This window comes from Bombus huntii, chromosome 18, assembly GCF_024542735.1.
Source record: "Bombus huntii isolate Logan2020A chromosome 18, iyBomHunt1.1, whole genome shotgun sequence".
NCBI lineage: Eukaryota > Metazoa > Arthropoda > Insecta > Hymenoptera > Apidae > Bombus > Bombus huntii.
Genome location: NC_066255.1, coordinates 5990845 through 6006432, shown reverse-complemented (window position 1 = coordinate 6006432; position 15588 = coordinate 5990845). Strand labels below are relative to the sequence as shown.

The window sequence follows — 15588 nt, the reverse complement described above, 5'->3', positions numbered from 1 at the left end:
TATATAGGCACAGCTCTATATTGTTCTTCTTAAAACCTAATCTCGTCACATACTTATCAAAACACTCATACCAGTCCCTCGGACTTTCTTTTAACCCATAAAGCGCTTTCGATAATTTACAAACTCTATTCGTTCCGTCCGCATATCCCTTTGGTTGATTTACATATACCTCCGAGCTTACTTCACCATTTAAAAAGGCAGTTTCTACATCCATTTGCTCAATTATTAATCCATTTTGACAACAATATGATAGCAATATCTTAAAGGTCTGATTACTCGCCACTGGAGAATATATGTCATCGGCTACGTTTCTTTGTTGAAATCCCCTTACCACTAATCTAGCCTTATACCTGTCCTCCGATTTTTTCGTGTAAACCCATTTTACATCTAATACTTCTTTGCCTTTTACCCTTTCTACCAATTTCCAAGTTTTATTCTTATAGAGACATTCTATTTCCTTTTCCATAGCCTGTTTCCAAACTTCATTATTTTCGCAACAAATCGCCTCCTCAAATGTACGAGGGATATCTACTTTACAATAATTAGCATGAATTTCGCAAATATTTTCCTTTTCTGGTTACCTTACTGGAGTTTTCTTAATACGTGTAGATCTCCTAGGAGTGTTTGAGCTTTCAATACTACTATTATTTTCATCTTTCCTACCTTCTAACTCTTTCTTATCCATACCAACCAATGAATAGTTATCTTCGCTATCATTTCTATCTGCCTCTGATGAATTTTCCTCAAAACCGATACATTTAGTGTCTGTCTCTATGACCTCTACATGTCTAGCTATTGTTATTTTCCCACCTAATAAGACTCTGTATCCTACTTCACTATATCCTAATAGAATTCCCATATCTGCCTTCTTGTCCCATTTGGAAACTCTTTTTTGTTCTGGCCTTCTTACAAAAACTTTACTTCCATATAGATGTAGATTTTTAACACTTGGTTTTTTCCCGAAGAATATTTCAAAAGGTGTCTTTCTTTCTATAGTATTCGCTAATATTCGATTTTTCAAGTATGCCGCTGTACAAACTATTTCCGGCCAGTACCTTTTATGTACTTTCGCTTCCGCTAACAAGCAACGCGCCATGTCCATCACAGTTCTATTATACCTTTCCGCTGTCCCGTTTAATTCATGTACGTATGTTGGACAATTATTTATTCTTATACCTTTATCCCTAGCAAATTTATAAATTCGATTATTTAAATATTCTTTACCATTATCGCATCTTAATATTTTTAACCTCTTGCCCGTTAAATTTTCGGCTTCATTTACGAACTGTACGAAAGAATCAAAGACCTCATCTTTTGATTTTATACAATAGATCCTAGCTATTTTACTATAATCATCGATAAATGAAATGAAATATTTTTCTCCATTGAATCCGGTGGTCTTAAAGGGACCACATACGTCCGTATGAATAATTTCCATTATTTCCCTAGCCTTAGTTCGATTATTTTTGAAAGGTAAGTTATGCATTTTGCTTTCTATACACACCCTACATTTCAAAAGTTCCTTTTCAAATTCATTCGGTATGCCAGTCACTAGCTGCTCTTTACCCAAAATCTCTAAATATTTAAAATTTACGTGTCCTAGCATCCTATGCCATCTTTCCTTTTTACTCATACCACTACGTTCGGCGCTGTTTACTAAGTGCTTCTTCCCTTTCAATATACTTTTTATTCTATATGTCCCATTCTCTTTGAACGCTACAGCTGTAAGTTTATTATCCTCATCTATTACTTTCGCAATATTTCCTTTGGAAATAACCGTATTCTTATTGTCTGTTAGTTTACCTAAACTAATCAAATTTGCGGACATTTCTTTCGCGTAAAATACTTTCCTCATATTTATTTCATTTTGTTTTCCGAATGCTTCAAAATAACTTATAACATTCCCAACTTTTGTCGCTTTTATCGGTCTATTATCGCCTAAATATATATTTACCGGTTCTTTTAGGTCGATAGATTTATCGAAATAATTTATATTATTAATTATGTGATCGCTACAACCGCTATCTAATAGCCACACTATTTCGTTCTTACTTATTTCATTCGTCTCACTGCTGTTTGCTGCGTGCGCCGTTGCTGTCCATATGCCTGCTCTTGAGTTTCCATGCTCGCCCGTGCCGGTTCTTGATTGACGATGAAAGTTTCCACGTCCTCTGCTCGTATTGCCTTTGTTCTCTCTTCCTCTGTTTCGACCACGTGTTGGCCCATGCCAATAGCCGTTACTGCTTCCCGCTTGGACGCCATTTTGACACTCTCTCGCAAAGTGTCCTAATCTTCCACATCTGAAGCATCCTTCCTTTTTTGCAGAAAAGGCGTTGGTTTGCCTTTCTCCTCGATTGGATTTATTTTTCTTCTCTGCTATTTCTATTTTATTTTTCACATACGCTACCGTTTGATTCTCTTCTTTCAATGCGTCTATTATGTCCGCCATGTAGCTGTATTCTTCGGGTAACGTATTCAGCATGTAATTCAGCTTTTCCCTCTCACTTACTTGTGCGTCCGCACTTTTTAATTCATTTATTAATTTTTCGAAATCGTTAAAGAATGATGCTGAATCACTGTAGTTCTCCAGTCTTATGTTTTCCAATCTCCTTCTGCATACGATCTGCAGTGCCGTCGACTCTTTCAAGTACATTTCATCGAACCTTTTTATTATATCATACGCCGTTTTTCCTTCCCTAACATACTCCAATTGTCTGTTCGATATTGCACTATAAATTATATTAATTGCCTTCAAGTCCTTTTTGTCCCAGTCTTCATCGTCTCTTTCGTTCTTCATTCTAGTTGTAACAACCTCGCATTCCTTATATTCGAGAAACATCGTGATTCTTTGCTTCCACATTCCATAATCCTCACCATCGAATATAAGTATCATGATTTCCGATCTCTCCATTTTAATTGATTCTTCTTTTTTTTCTTTTCTTACTCAAGCGTTCCTACGTGCTCGAAGTATATTTTTTCCTCTGACAGTTTTTTTTTCTTTACTGAAAACTCACTCGCAAGATCGTAACCACGCACTAAATATCTTGCAAAACTAGTAACCACGCTCTGCTACCATGTTAAGGAAATTCGAGGATTTGGGAATACAAATAATTGACTATATTTCCCACACAACAGTTTTACATCTATATTCCACTCTGAAAAACGTCTTGCACGCACGCTGGTCGCCAACCGACTATCCTAGATTCTTCTAACATCTGGCAACAGTCTTTTGTCTCCACTAAGACCTTGACGCCCTCTAACCCTTACACACACACTCTCATGTACAGTGTAAATGTATCTCTTCCCTAACAATTTCAATTCTTTGAATTTTGTTTGAATTATTGTTAATTACAATCACAATTTCTGATAATATCATGCACACGATTAAGTGTAACCACGCTCTTAATCGTTATCGTTGTCAATTACAATTATAACTCCAAGTTTACTTACATTCATTTTAACGAAACCAATGTTTACTACTAGAACACGCACATATTCGTACAACGATGTTAAAAATCTGAGCATAATGGAAATATACGTACAGCAGATACTCACAGGAAAAACCAACGAGACTAATAATAAAATCAATGAATTAGAAAAAAAGAGCTATAGACAAATATCTTATAATATACCGTGGCATAATCTGCAATTTATTATAAAATAATTGATCCGAGCAGTATCAATTATAAAAGAAGATGGCTGAATGTGATAGACACTGTCGAATACTAATCAAATATAATCATTTAGTTAATCTTTAAGATTTAAGTTAAGATACATCTTTGAGGAATCAATAAGTGTTTCGCTAATAGCCTAATAGATCTCTTGATAGATCAAACGAAGAAATACCTAACCGCGATTACAGCCAATTGGTACATATTATTCGATACATAATTAATATTTGTATCACGTACAGCGATGCAAGTGGTATTGAAGAAAATAGCCATTTTACGTTACAACTATAACGAGTAAATTTACTCGTTTAACTTGAGAGGAATTAAAAAGGTACCTGACTTTTAAATAAGCATTAAATAAGAAATTTAAATATCGCAGACGGTGATGTAGGTGTTATTCAAGAAAAGAGAACATTTTATTTTGTAATTAGCACGAGTAAATGAACGAATATCGATAATATAATATAATGATTAATATGAATTTTATCTGGCTGATTATTTAAATACCATAACATATTTCACAGTAACGTCATCGACTGCCGTTAGGCTCTTTTCCCTTTTTGTTCAAACTAATTGATAGTCGAAAACTAGTATCAAGGAGGTGTGAATTTAGTCTTAGTTTGTAGAAACTATTAAAATGATAAAAATGGATACCGTATTAAATCGTCGAAGGCGCCAATTTACGATAAAAATTAAGAAATTGTTCAATTTGATTTTGTTATAATGGAAAACCCGTCCTTTGCTATGTCAAGAGATCGTTAACGTTTGATTGACATCTCGACACCTTGTCAAGATATATAAGGAACGCGAGAAGTCGCGCGCGAGCTCTTTCGTGCCTGAAATTCCGGACAGTGAACATCCAAGAAGAATTTAAATATAAGGTAAATAAAAAAAAATATCAAATAACAACATTGTAACTAGTAATTTATAACGTCTAAGTCATTAATTTACAATACTTGAGAAATTAATTTATAATATTTAAGCTATTAATTTATAACATTTAAGCCATTAATATATAACATATAAGCAATTAATTTATAACGTCTAAACTATTAATTTATAACATTTGTTGAGATATGTATAATTTTCTGTGTTGGACTGGGTTAAGTGTGTAGTAGAGATACTTGTATGTGAATATCAGCGTGTGGATGTATGTGTGTGCGCGGCGTCTCGAAAACAGATGAATGTAAACTGTTCAGTCGTTTAACAGTCGGGTATAGAAGAAAGTGCTGAGACGCGCGCAAGTGTGTATCGATGAATATATAAGAAATCGTCCATGAAATAAATAGATTACTATTTTAATATTAATCCTCAGTATAAATTTAGTGTTCTTATAACATTATTTCGGCTTCAAAGATCCACAATTGTCAAAAACATTTGTGCTATTAATTTATAACATTTAAGCTATTAATTTACAACATCTAAGCCATTAATTTACAACATTTGAACTGTCATTTTATACATGTAAGTTATTAATTTATAACATTTAGGCTATTAATTTACAACATCTTAGCCATTAATTTACAATATTTGAACTATTATTTTATACATTTAAGCCATTAATTTATAACATTTAAACTATTAATTTATAACATTTAAGCCATTAATTTATAACATTTAAGCTATTAATTTTCAACATCTAAGCCAATAATGTACAACATTTAAACTGTTATTTTATACATTTAAACTATTAATTTATAACATTTAAGCTATTCATTTATACCTTCTAAGCCATTAATTTATAACATTTAAGCCATTAATCTAAAACAATTACATCATTAATTTTTAACAGTTATACCAATAATTTATAACAACATTTTCCCATTAATTCAATGTAATTATGCTCTTAATTTATAACAGTTGTACCCTTAATCGGAAGTAACTCTACATTCATTGATTTTAATCAATACCATAAATTCGTAGTGAGTGAATTAAAGATTTATTTTGCTTTATTTTATTAACGAAATCTATCAAGTCTTTGAAGTGCTATTTCATTTCCATATAGCATTATATTTTAACTCTGAATACAGTATTCAATTTCCAATTTCACTATTTCGTATAAAATCTGTGGTAACACAGAGTGTCGATGTATGTAACGATATATGGTATAACGTTATAACGTATTACTTTACATGATATAACTTTATAACGTATTACGTTTTATGGTATGACGTTATAACGTATTACGTTATATGGGACGACGTTATGACGTATTACGTTTTATGATATAAAGTTATAACGTATCACGTTATATCTTATAACGTTATAACGTTATAACGTAATACGTTATATGCTATAACTTTATAACGTAATACGTTATATGGTATAACGTTATAACGTATCACGTTATATGGTATGACGTTAGAACGTATTACGTTATATGGGATGACGTTATAACGTATTACGTTATATTCAATAACGTTACAACGTCATACGTTGTATGCTATGACGTTATAACGTATAACGTTATATGCTATAACTTTATAACGTAATACGTTATGTGGTATGACGTTATAACGTATTACGTTATATGGTATGACGTTATAACGTATTACGTTATATGGTATGACGTTATAACGTGTTACGTTATATGGGACGATGTTATGACGTACTACGTTATATGGTATAACGTTATAACGTATCACGTTATATTTTATAACGTTATAACGTCATACGTTATATGCTATAACTTTATAACGTAATACGTTATATGGTATGACGTTATAACGTATTACGTTATATGGTATGACGTTAGAACGTATTACGTTATATGGGACGACTTTATAACGTATTACGTTATATGGCATAACGTTATAACGTATTACGTTATATGTTATAACGTTATAACGTAATACGTTATATGGTATGACGTTATAAAGTATTACGTTATATGGGATGACGTTATATCGTAATACCTCATATGGTATGCCGTTATAACGTATTATGTTAAATGGTATGACGTTATAACGTATTACGTTATATGGTATAACGTTATAACGTATTACGTTATATGGTATGACGTTAGAACGTATTACGTTATATGGGATGACGGTATAACGTATTACGTTATATGGTATGGCGTTATAACGTATTACGTTATATGGTATGACGTTAGAACGTAATACGAAATCGCCAAGGTTGAACCTAACTATTTTAGCTTTGTTTTCGTCGAACCTGTCCTTATCGTATTTGGCGCTTGCTTCTATATTCTTTATCGCCTGCTGTCTTACATGGGAGATATTTACTTCTCTTTCTTCGATATTGTCGCGTAGGGATAAGCCGTAGGGTCTCGCTGTTTTACCGATTAGTAGTTCCAACGGGCTTGACTTAGTCACGCGGTTGGTGGTACAATTTAGGGCCAGTTGTATTTCCCCGATCGCGTCTTGCCAATGGTTTCTATTGTTGTGTTTTTTAGTGTACTCATAATACGCTCCACCTGTCCGTTGGCCCTACTAGCTCCGGTCGCAATTAAATGGAGTTTAATGTATTTATCTTGCCAAAAGTCTCGAAATTCTTTGCCCGTAAAACATCTTCCCTGATCCGCTATTATCCGGCAGGGAGTGCCGAACAAAAATATAGCGGACTTAAGCGCTTTAATGGTGTTAACGGAGTCTATCTTACGGGTATAGTGCAAGTATACGAACTTAGTAAAGGCGTCGACCAACACAATGACGTATTCCTTCGAATCGTTTTTACCGCTTAATTTGCCCGTTATGTCCATATGAACCGTATGCCAATGTATACTGGTCTTATGTATGGGGTGTAATTCGGCTTGTACTCTACCCGAACTTGCCTTTGAAACTCGACAAGCATGACAGTTCTCTACGAATTTGCGAACATACTTCGCCATTCCTTCGAACCAGTAATACTCGTACAGTTTCTCAAGCGTTTTATCCCAAAATAAGTGCATAATCGACTGGTGCACATGGTTAATAACAGACCACCTAAACCCTCTCGAAACGATGGGCAGGCAGAGAGTTCTACCTTTTCTCTGTATTTTACGATGAAGGGTGCCGGACCGTAACTCATACGTATTCGCGACGTCTTCCGCGAGCTCTTCGTTCTGTAATTTATCGACGATCTCAGAAATTTGTGGGTCGCGACGTTGTTCCGCTAGTAGCCAATCGTCGAAGATTTCGGTTAGGTTAATTTCTTTCTCTACAATTTTGCTGAACGTACTGCGATCCAAGTCTACGGGATTTCGCGAAAAGAAATCTACGTGGGCCATTCGTTTACCTTCCCGGTACATAATGTCAAAGGTAAAAGTTTGCAGGTAAGCCCACCATCTGTAAACCCTGTCGTTCAAGTGTACCTTATTACTGGATGCTTTCAGGGAGTTGCAATCGGTGACAACGAGAAATTCTCGTCCGTGTAAGTAATGACGGAAGTGCTTGACGACGTTTACAACTGCTAACGTTTCCAATTCGTAGGAATGATACCTAGACTCCGCAGGGCCAGTTCTTTTGCTGTAATATTCCACTACTCGATTTTTACCTTCGACCCTGTGCATTAAAATGGCTCCATATCCTTCCGAGCTAGCGTCCGTATGTAGTTCTATGGGGTAATTGGGGTCAAATATCATTAGCACCGGCGCATCAGTCAGGACGGAAATTACCTTTTGTCTTATCTGTTCGTGCCTATCCGTCCAAGGTATATTCTTGTTATTCGAGGTAAGTGCATACAGGGGTTTCATTACTTGTGAAAATTTGGGAATGAAGTTTCGGAAATAAGAGGCCAAACCTATGAATTGCCTAAGTTGTGTGACGGTCGACGGTGCAGGTAAAGAACTCAAGGCTTGTATTTTACCCGGGTTTGGACGGACTTCTCCGTTACGAATTACATATCCCAAGTAGAGTACCGATGTCTTTAAAGAGGAGCATTTTGAAAAGTTAAAGGAGAATCCGGCTTTCACGAGGGTATCTAATACGGTGCTCAACCTTTCTAGGGCTTGATCTACTGAGTCGGCAATAATTAGGACGTCGTCCAAGTAAACAACAACGAACGAATACGCGAGGTCGCCTAAGGCGTTGAGAATGGCCCTCTGGAAAACGGATGGTGCATTTTTCAATCCGAACGGCATAGTCACGTACTCGTATTGCCCGTCGAGTGTAACGAACGCCGTATATTCCGTCGAATTAGGATGAATGGGAATTTGGTGGAATCCGCTGGCCATGTCCAGGCTAATGAAGTATCTCGCCTTCTGCAATCTCGCGATTTGATCCGCGATGAGGGATAGGGAATACCGGTTCGCGACCGTATTTTTATTTAATGCCCGAAAATCTACGCACAGTCTGTCTGAGCCGTCTTTCTTCTTTACAAGTAAGATAGGGCTCGCGAACGGTGAGTTGCTCGGCCTCACGATTTTTGCTCTAATTAACTCGTCTATTCTCTCACGCACTATCCTACGCTCTTCTTCGCTAAGTCGGTAAGGACTTCTTTGCACGGTGACATTAGGATCGATTAACCGTATTTCTAACTGGCCCGTGCTTACGCGAGTACGTGGGAAGCCCGTAATGAATGAATTTTTGAATTTCTCGAGAACAGAAATTAACCGACTTTTATCGTTACCAACCACGTCAGTGTCAACCGCATTGATATTGATCTCGTTTTTGGAGGTTTTACTACAGGCATTAATAGTCTTCGTTTTACAAATATCGACACTATTTCGTGTAATAGTTACATCAAAACCCTGGCTTAAGATCTCGCGGCCAATCATGATATCATAATGCAAGTGACTATCGGCCAGAACGTGAAAGGTTATCTCCAATGTAAAACAGTTAATGCGTACCGTAGATAAGATCTGGGATGTACTCTTAACGCAGGTGTTTCCTATTCCTCGCATAACTACTATATCTGTCGTTCTCCTACCGGAGAATTTCGGAGCGACAGATTCTCTAATTAATGAGCACTCGGCTCCGGAATCGAAGTAAAATGGGAACGACTCACCCAGATGACTTAAACTACCGGCTGGGGACTCCACCACGCAGGAGTTGACTTTACGCTCATCCTTGGGGCTTGGTCTACCGTCCCGTCGTGCCGGGCAGTTAGGTGTGATATGGCCTTCCGCATGACACCTGTAGCAAACCGCCTTGGACGGTGCGGCCGGTCGGCTTCCTTCCTGGCGTCGTGCATCCCTATGCTGTTCGTTCTGCATCCTCTTGCGGCAGTCCTTTATTCTGTGTCCGAGAGTACCACAGTAATGACACCTCGTCTGGTGGCCCGATAACTTGCGTCGCTTAGCTTCGGGTTCCGCCGGTGCATATCTCGGCGAAAATGTCGACTCTTCTTCGTAACATGAGGACGTCGTCTCTCGGCCACCGAAATGTATAAGGAATCGTTCCTTAACGGTAGACCAAGTAACCTCTCCGTCTCCCGTCATTCGTGCCAGCCAATGTGCTGCAGATCCCTGTAGAGAGTCACTTAAGGCAGAGTATAGCGCGTCATCTCGTAGGGGGTTGTTCTTCATGGCCCTACTAACAGCCGCGCACCACGCGGCTGGGTCGGCGCCTGCGACTTCTGGGTTAAAATGTGGTAATTTGGTGGTTCCCGTATTTGGCCTTTGCATTAGCGTATGAATTAGGTTGTTCATGACAGCGACCTGCCCTTCCAGCGCTCGAAGCCGTTCTGATCCCACTTCTGATGTCGGATTGGCACTGGGAGTGGGGTTGTGAGCGTCAAAGGAATCTTCTCGAGGATTAGCCATTGATACGGTACACACAGGTGTAGTTTATTGCAATGATAGAATTAGTACAGTCTCGACAATTGATCACGGCGGTTCGGCACTCGCGACACGAGTGACGATGCTCTCGGGCTCAATAACGAATCCGCGGCCAACGGGATGACAACAGAACGTACTCACAAAGTCTAAGTCTGGTTAAAACGTGAAATAACCACTGATCGCGAAGACGTTACTCTTTTATCGATGAGATCGCGAGCGAGAATGCCTTTCCCGTCCCGATGATGCCACAGAGGAAAACTATAATGGGGTGTGTCTAAGGATACGAGATCATCGGATTCGTCGAGAAAAGCCTTCGTTCAGAAAGTAAGGGAAATTGGCGTTGCTGCTAATTGGTCAATCTCCATATTGGTGGTTAGAAAAAGATGCTAGCCGCCCTCGAGGGAAAGTTGCTAGCCGCCCTCGAGGGAAAGTTGCTAGTGGGAGACGCCGCTCGTTGAAAAATATGTCTCCCCTATCTTCCCGTAGTTGGGACAGAGACTGTTTGTCTGTTTGAAGGACTTTAGTTAACTAAACCTTAAGATTTATAACGAGCCCTCGGGCTAGCCGAACATGTACTGCGGAGACGCGTCGACATCTGGCAATCATCTTACTCGAAGAATAGGGTCTGCGTGTGGCGAGCCACGGAACAGAAACCGTTGGAATGTTTACTGTCGCGTGTCGCCACGAATATTTCTTTTAAGGAGAGCTATAGAATTACTCCATACCTTTGTTAGACAAAGCGTTCATCCCGTGACCGCGGCTACGTTCGGCGACTGACTGTCGCCTCGAGCCCAAGCTCATTATCACGACTCTCGAACAATTACAATCGGGTTGAATAACTACAATTGTTCAATTACAGCTATAGTAGATTCTAGGTTACAATGTTGCGGGATTATCCAAAATTCCAAAGGCTCTGGTGTTCTTTCATCTCCGACATATATATATGTCGGGTTTACATTAGAATTAGGGTTAGGGGCGTAAAGCGAATCTTCGTTTGGATTACACGTCGTCGTTATGCAATAGAGAAGACATTGGCTAGTGCAAATACGATTACCATAGAACCGGACAAGTAACCGTGGTAATTAGATACTCGAGAAACTAATGACAATGATCCTAGGTTCAATAACGAACCCGCGGACAACGGGACGGTAGCCGTACGCACTCGCAAAGATCTAAGTCGGATTCTGTGTTAATAGTCGCTGGCGTTAATCTCTTTTTTTGTCGATGAGACCGCAAGGGAGAATGACTTTCCGACCCGGTGATACCCCAGAGGAAAACTATGACGGGGTGTGTCTAAGGACACGAGATCATCGGATTCGTCGGGGACATCCTACGTTCGGAAAGTAAGAGAAATTGACGTTGCTGCTAATTGGCCAATCTCCATATCGGTAGTTAGAAAAGGATGCTAGCTGCCCTTGAGGGAGGGTTGCTAGTGGGAGACGTCGTTCGTGGAAAAATAGGTCTCTCCTGTCTTCCTGTAACTGGGACAAAGACTGTGTATCTGTTGAAGGATTTTAGGTAACTAGATATTAGTGTTTATGACGGTCCTCGGGCTAGCCGATCACGTACTGTGGAGACGCGTCGAAATCTGGTAAACATCCTGCCCGGAGAATAGGATCTGCGTGTGGCAAGCTACGTGACAGAAACCGTTGGAATGTTTACTGCCACGTGCCGCTACAAATCTTTCTTTTAATGAGAGCTATAGGATTACTCAATGCCTTTGTTAGATGGAGAGTTCGTACCGTTGATCGCGGCTACGTTCGGCGACTAATTGTCGCCTTGAGCCCAAGCTCATTGTCACAAGTCTCAAACAAATACAATTGGTTAGAATGACGGCAAATCGTTTAGTTACAACTGTAGATTTTAATTACAATGTTTTTATGGATTTTCCCGAGGTTTCAGAGGGAAGGCACCGGTGTCCTCTTATCTCCGACATATATAAATTATATTTAAGAAGTTTGGGATAGTTTAAAGATGAAATAAATTGCTTTTTAAGTTTAATCTCTTACTTTCGACGAAATAAAGTTTCTCTGGAATTTGATGGAGTTTAAGATTTGATATCGGTGTCGTAGGAGTTATGTGACACTTTAAGGTGGAATAAATCTAGCGAGGAGTTTAAGGTGCGGCAAAGGAGCGTGGAATGTTGCAATAGAAATTTATTGCAGTGTTAGTGCATTGGTAGATTGATCAAATTTACGTGTAGCGTGGGTAACCAATGGTAAATATTTTGCAATGTGTATAATTTCTCAGTAATCTGAAGCTTATAAAATCTATTGACAACTAATGGAAATTGTTGATTTAACAGATCAATTTTAAATTCCTCGTTAATCTAAATTTTTTTAATCCTATTTACAGCTAAACCTTACGACGAAAAATTAACGAAGTGGAATAAAAATGGCATTGTGATTCTTCTCGTCGTGTATTGGTGTCACATCAAATTTAAGAGACAGTTTTACTTGCGGATGCTGCATGTTACGTTGGTGAAGTCGACGAAAGCGTAAAATAGGAACTCGTCCGAAATACACTAACGCGGAAGGTTAAATTTAACGCAAAAGGCTGAGAAATTAGTTTAGAACTCGAAGTTTCATTGGTACGACGCTCTTGAAACGCATTCAAAGAGGTCGGCGACCTCGAAAGGGGATGAACGCAACTGTTTCGTGGGAATTTCTTATTGTGGCTTATTTGGATGAAGCTGCTTTAAAATCAGCGCTGGATTCGTCTGTATTTTGCCCGGAAATCATAAAATGTTTAGGCCAGGCGACTCCATGTACAGAAAATGTTATGTCCACTTTTTACGTCCGTAGAATTCAACTCTTTACTACTATGCACTTCTTCTCCAAAAAAATATCGCGTTTCAATATTAAAAAAGTTTCAATAATATACTATCCATTAGAAGAATGATAACCTGATAACCTTACAAATTATTAGTATTAACAAATTCTTATTGTCGTATAGAAATGCCAACTATTGCTTTGGTAAAACAAACAAAGGAATTTTACAGGTAAATTTTACAAATTACAAGTCATCTTATAACGCAAAATACGACGTGTAAAATTGTCTCAATTTATTAATAGTATTAATAAATTATTATGATAAGAGATGCAGGAATCTTAGCCTCATGAGAAATTAGAGATGAAAATGAGTGGGAAAAGATTAATCGAGGACACAATAGTATTATTCCAGGAAGTGCTAGTTCTTCCTAGATTCCGGTTACAATGTTCTTAACGCGTGGAAATTAGTCTTGACCAGGAAACATCTATAACGGCATGTATTTTCTGCCGTGATTGTAAATCTGTTTGGAACATGCGGTTTGTCCGTTAATCTAGGCGCTGTTGTTCAATTGAGTCAATATTATTTGTTGGTAGATTAGTGTGTGCAAGAGCGCTCTATCCATTATTGACCAATTCGAGCACGTATTGGTAAATTTCACACCGGCAATTACGGTGAAATCGTTCGTGGTCGCTGGAAATTGGCAGTATCGTTTGCGGTCGTGAGCTGATTGACACTGCGTGAGCGGGGAATTATGTGAAGCAGCTTTGCTTTGTCGTTTCATGCATTTAATAGGTTTACGGCGGTGGACAGAGTTTGTAAAAAATGAAGACAAGGTAGAAAAAGATTATTTTTCATTTTTTACCATTAGATTATTTTCAAAGTGATCTTTTCAGTGAAATATGATTGACAAAAAATAAGATCTATAATTGAATCATTATAGAAAATAGAATAATATTGATAATAAAGAAATAAAAATCAATTATAGAATAACATAATAATAATAATAATAATAACAATAATGTGGATAGACTTTATGTTTACTTTTATATGTATAATGATACTGTTTGATCCTTGAATTAAAGTTAAGATTAACGTTGCGATTATGATTATCCTTTGTCTGACTAAATATATTTGAAGTATCAATTACAGTAGAATTTTTGAAAGATTCTTGGCTGTTAAACAAAAAACTGGTTCCTTTATATTTCGCTCAATTATCATAGAATCGTGAAACTGACTTTCACTTCAAATTTTGTCTGTTTCAGGAGTAACAAGTACCTGCAAAAATCATCCATCAGCCGGATATGTGCTGTCGGAGGGTTTTTCATTAGCATTCCCGTCTTTCTAACTGGTAAGAACCAATTCCTTCAATTCTGTCAACTTTAACCTTTTGAAAGATACTAGTACATAAGTTATACGTTTAATTTTTCTTGAATTCAGGCATGAATCTAAAAGATACTGTGAACTATCTCTGAGTGTATGAAATCAGTTTAGAAATCCAATGGAAATAAAGTTAATTTTAACGCCGAATAGTCATTATTTTTCTTAGAAAAATAAAAAACGATCGTCTTTTAGGGAAGTTTTAACAGATTAATTTATAAAGAGCTGAAACAGAATATTCATGTCATGCATGAATACGGCTGGTGGATGGATCGAGATCTAATCTAAAGTTTACGTTGTGTCATGCTAGTTTACACAGCTATCATTCGCTCGATCGATCGTTAAGCTGTTGAACTCGATTCAAGACGGACATTTTGGCTCTGTTCAGAAGAAAACTGTGTTTTAATAAATTTGACGGAATAGAAATTATGATAGACTACAATGTTTTTTTAATTATATCATAAAATTTATTTATTTTTTTTTAATGCCATGTTAGAAACTTCAAATACTGTCCAAAACGTCGAACGTAATCGTTTTAGAAATTTGTAAATTACTTAACGACCAAAAATATTGAATTCTCTATTGTCTGAAGATAGATTCTCTATAATTTAAGTAATTTATTCGTCGAGAATTGATATATAAAGACTTAAATAATAAATTAATTGAAAAATAATTTGCGACTAGTATTGAAAATTTCAATGAAAAGCATATGTATATAGTTTACGCTTCGAGAATTATATGTATTGAGAATATGTATTTGCGCTGATTCTTTGTCCCGCTTGTTATGGCATACGTGTTATAATGGTCCTCTAACAATGCTTTCAGGTATGATATTGTATACATTCATCCAGTTTCATTCGACGCCGGTGTCACGTAAAATGGATACTTGGGTTGCGAGAGAAAAGAAAGCTGAGTCGTAGCCCAACTATTAATTCTCTTTTATCGAACTTTATTATGACTTTGGCACTTACAGTAGAATAACGTTGAACAGAGAAAGGGGTGTTGTACAAGAACAGCAACTAGAACGAGAACTCCCCGGGCTGGATGAAG

The 15588-nt window shown here is 37.4% G+C and overlaps 1 long non-coding RNA gene across 1 annotated transcript; it reads left to right on the top strand.

Moving 5' to 3' along the window:
- The first annotated feature begins 13492 nt into the window (after positions 1-13492).
- On the top strand, positions 13493-15578 carry LOC126875546 (uncharacterized). Its single transcript, XR_007693546.1, has 3 exons — positions 13493-13994; positions 14424-14509; positions 15364-15578. It is a non-coding gene; the product is annotated as an uncharacterized LOC126875546 (long non-coding RNA).
- The last annotated feature ends 10 nt before the right edge of the window (positions 15579-15588 follow it).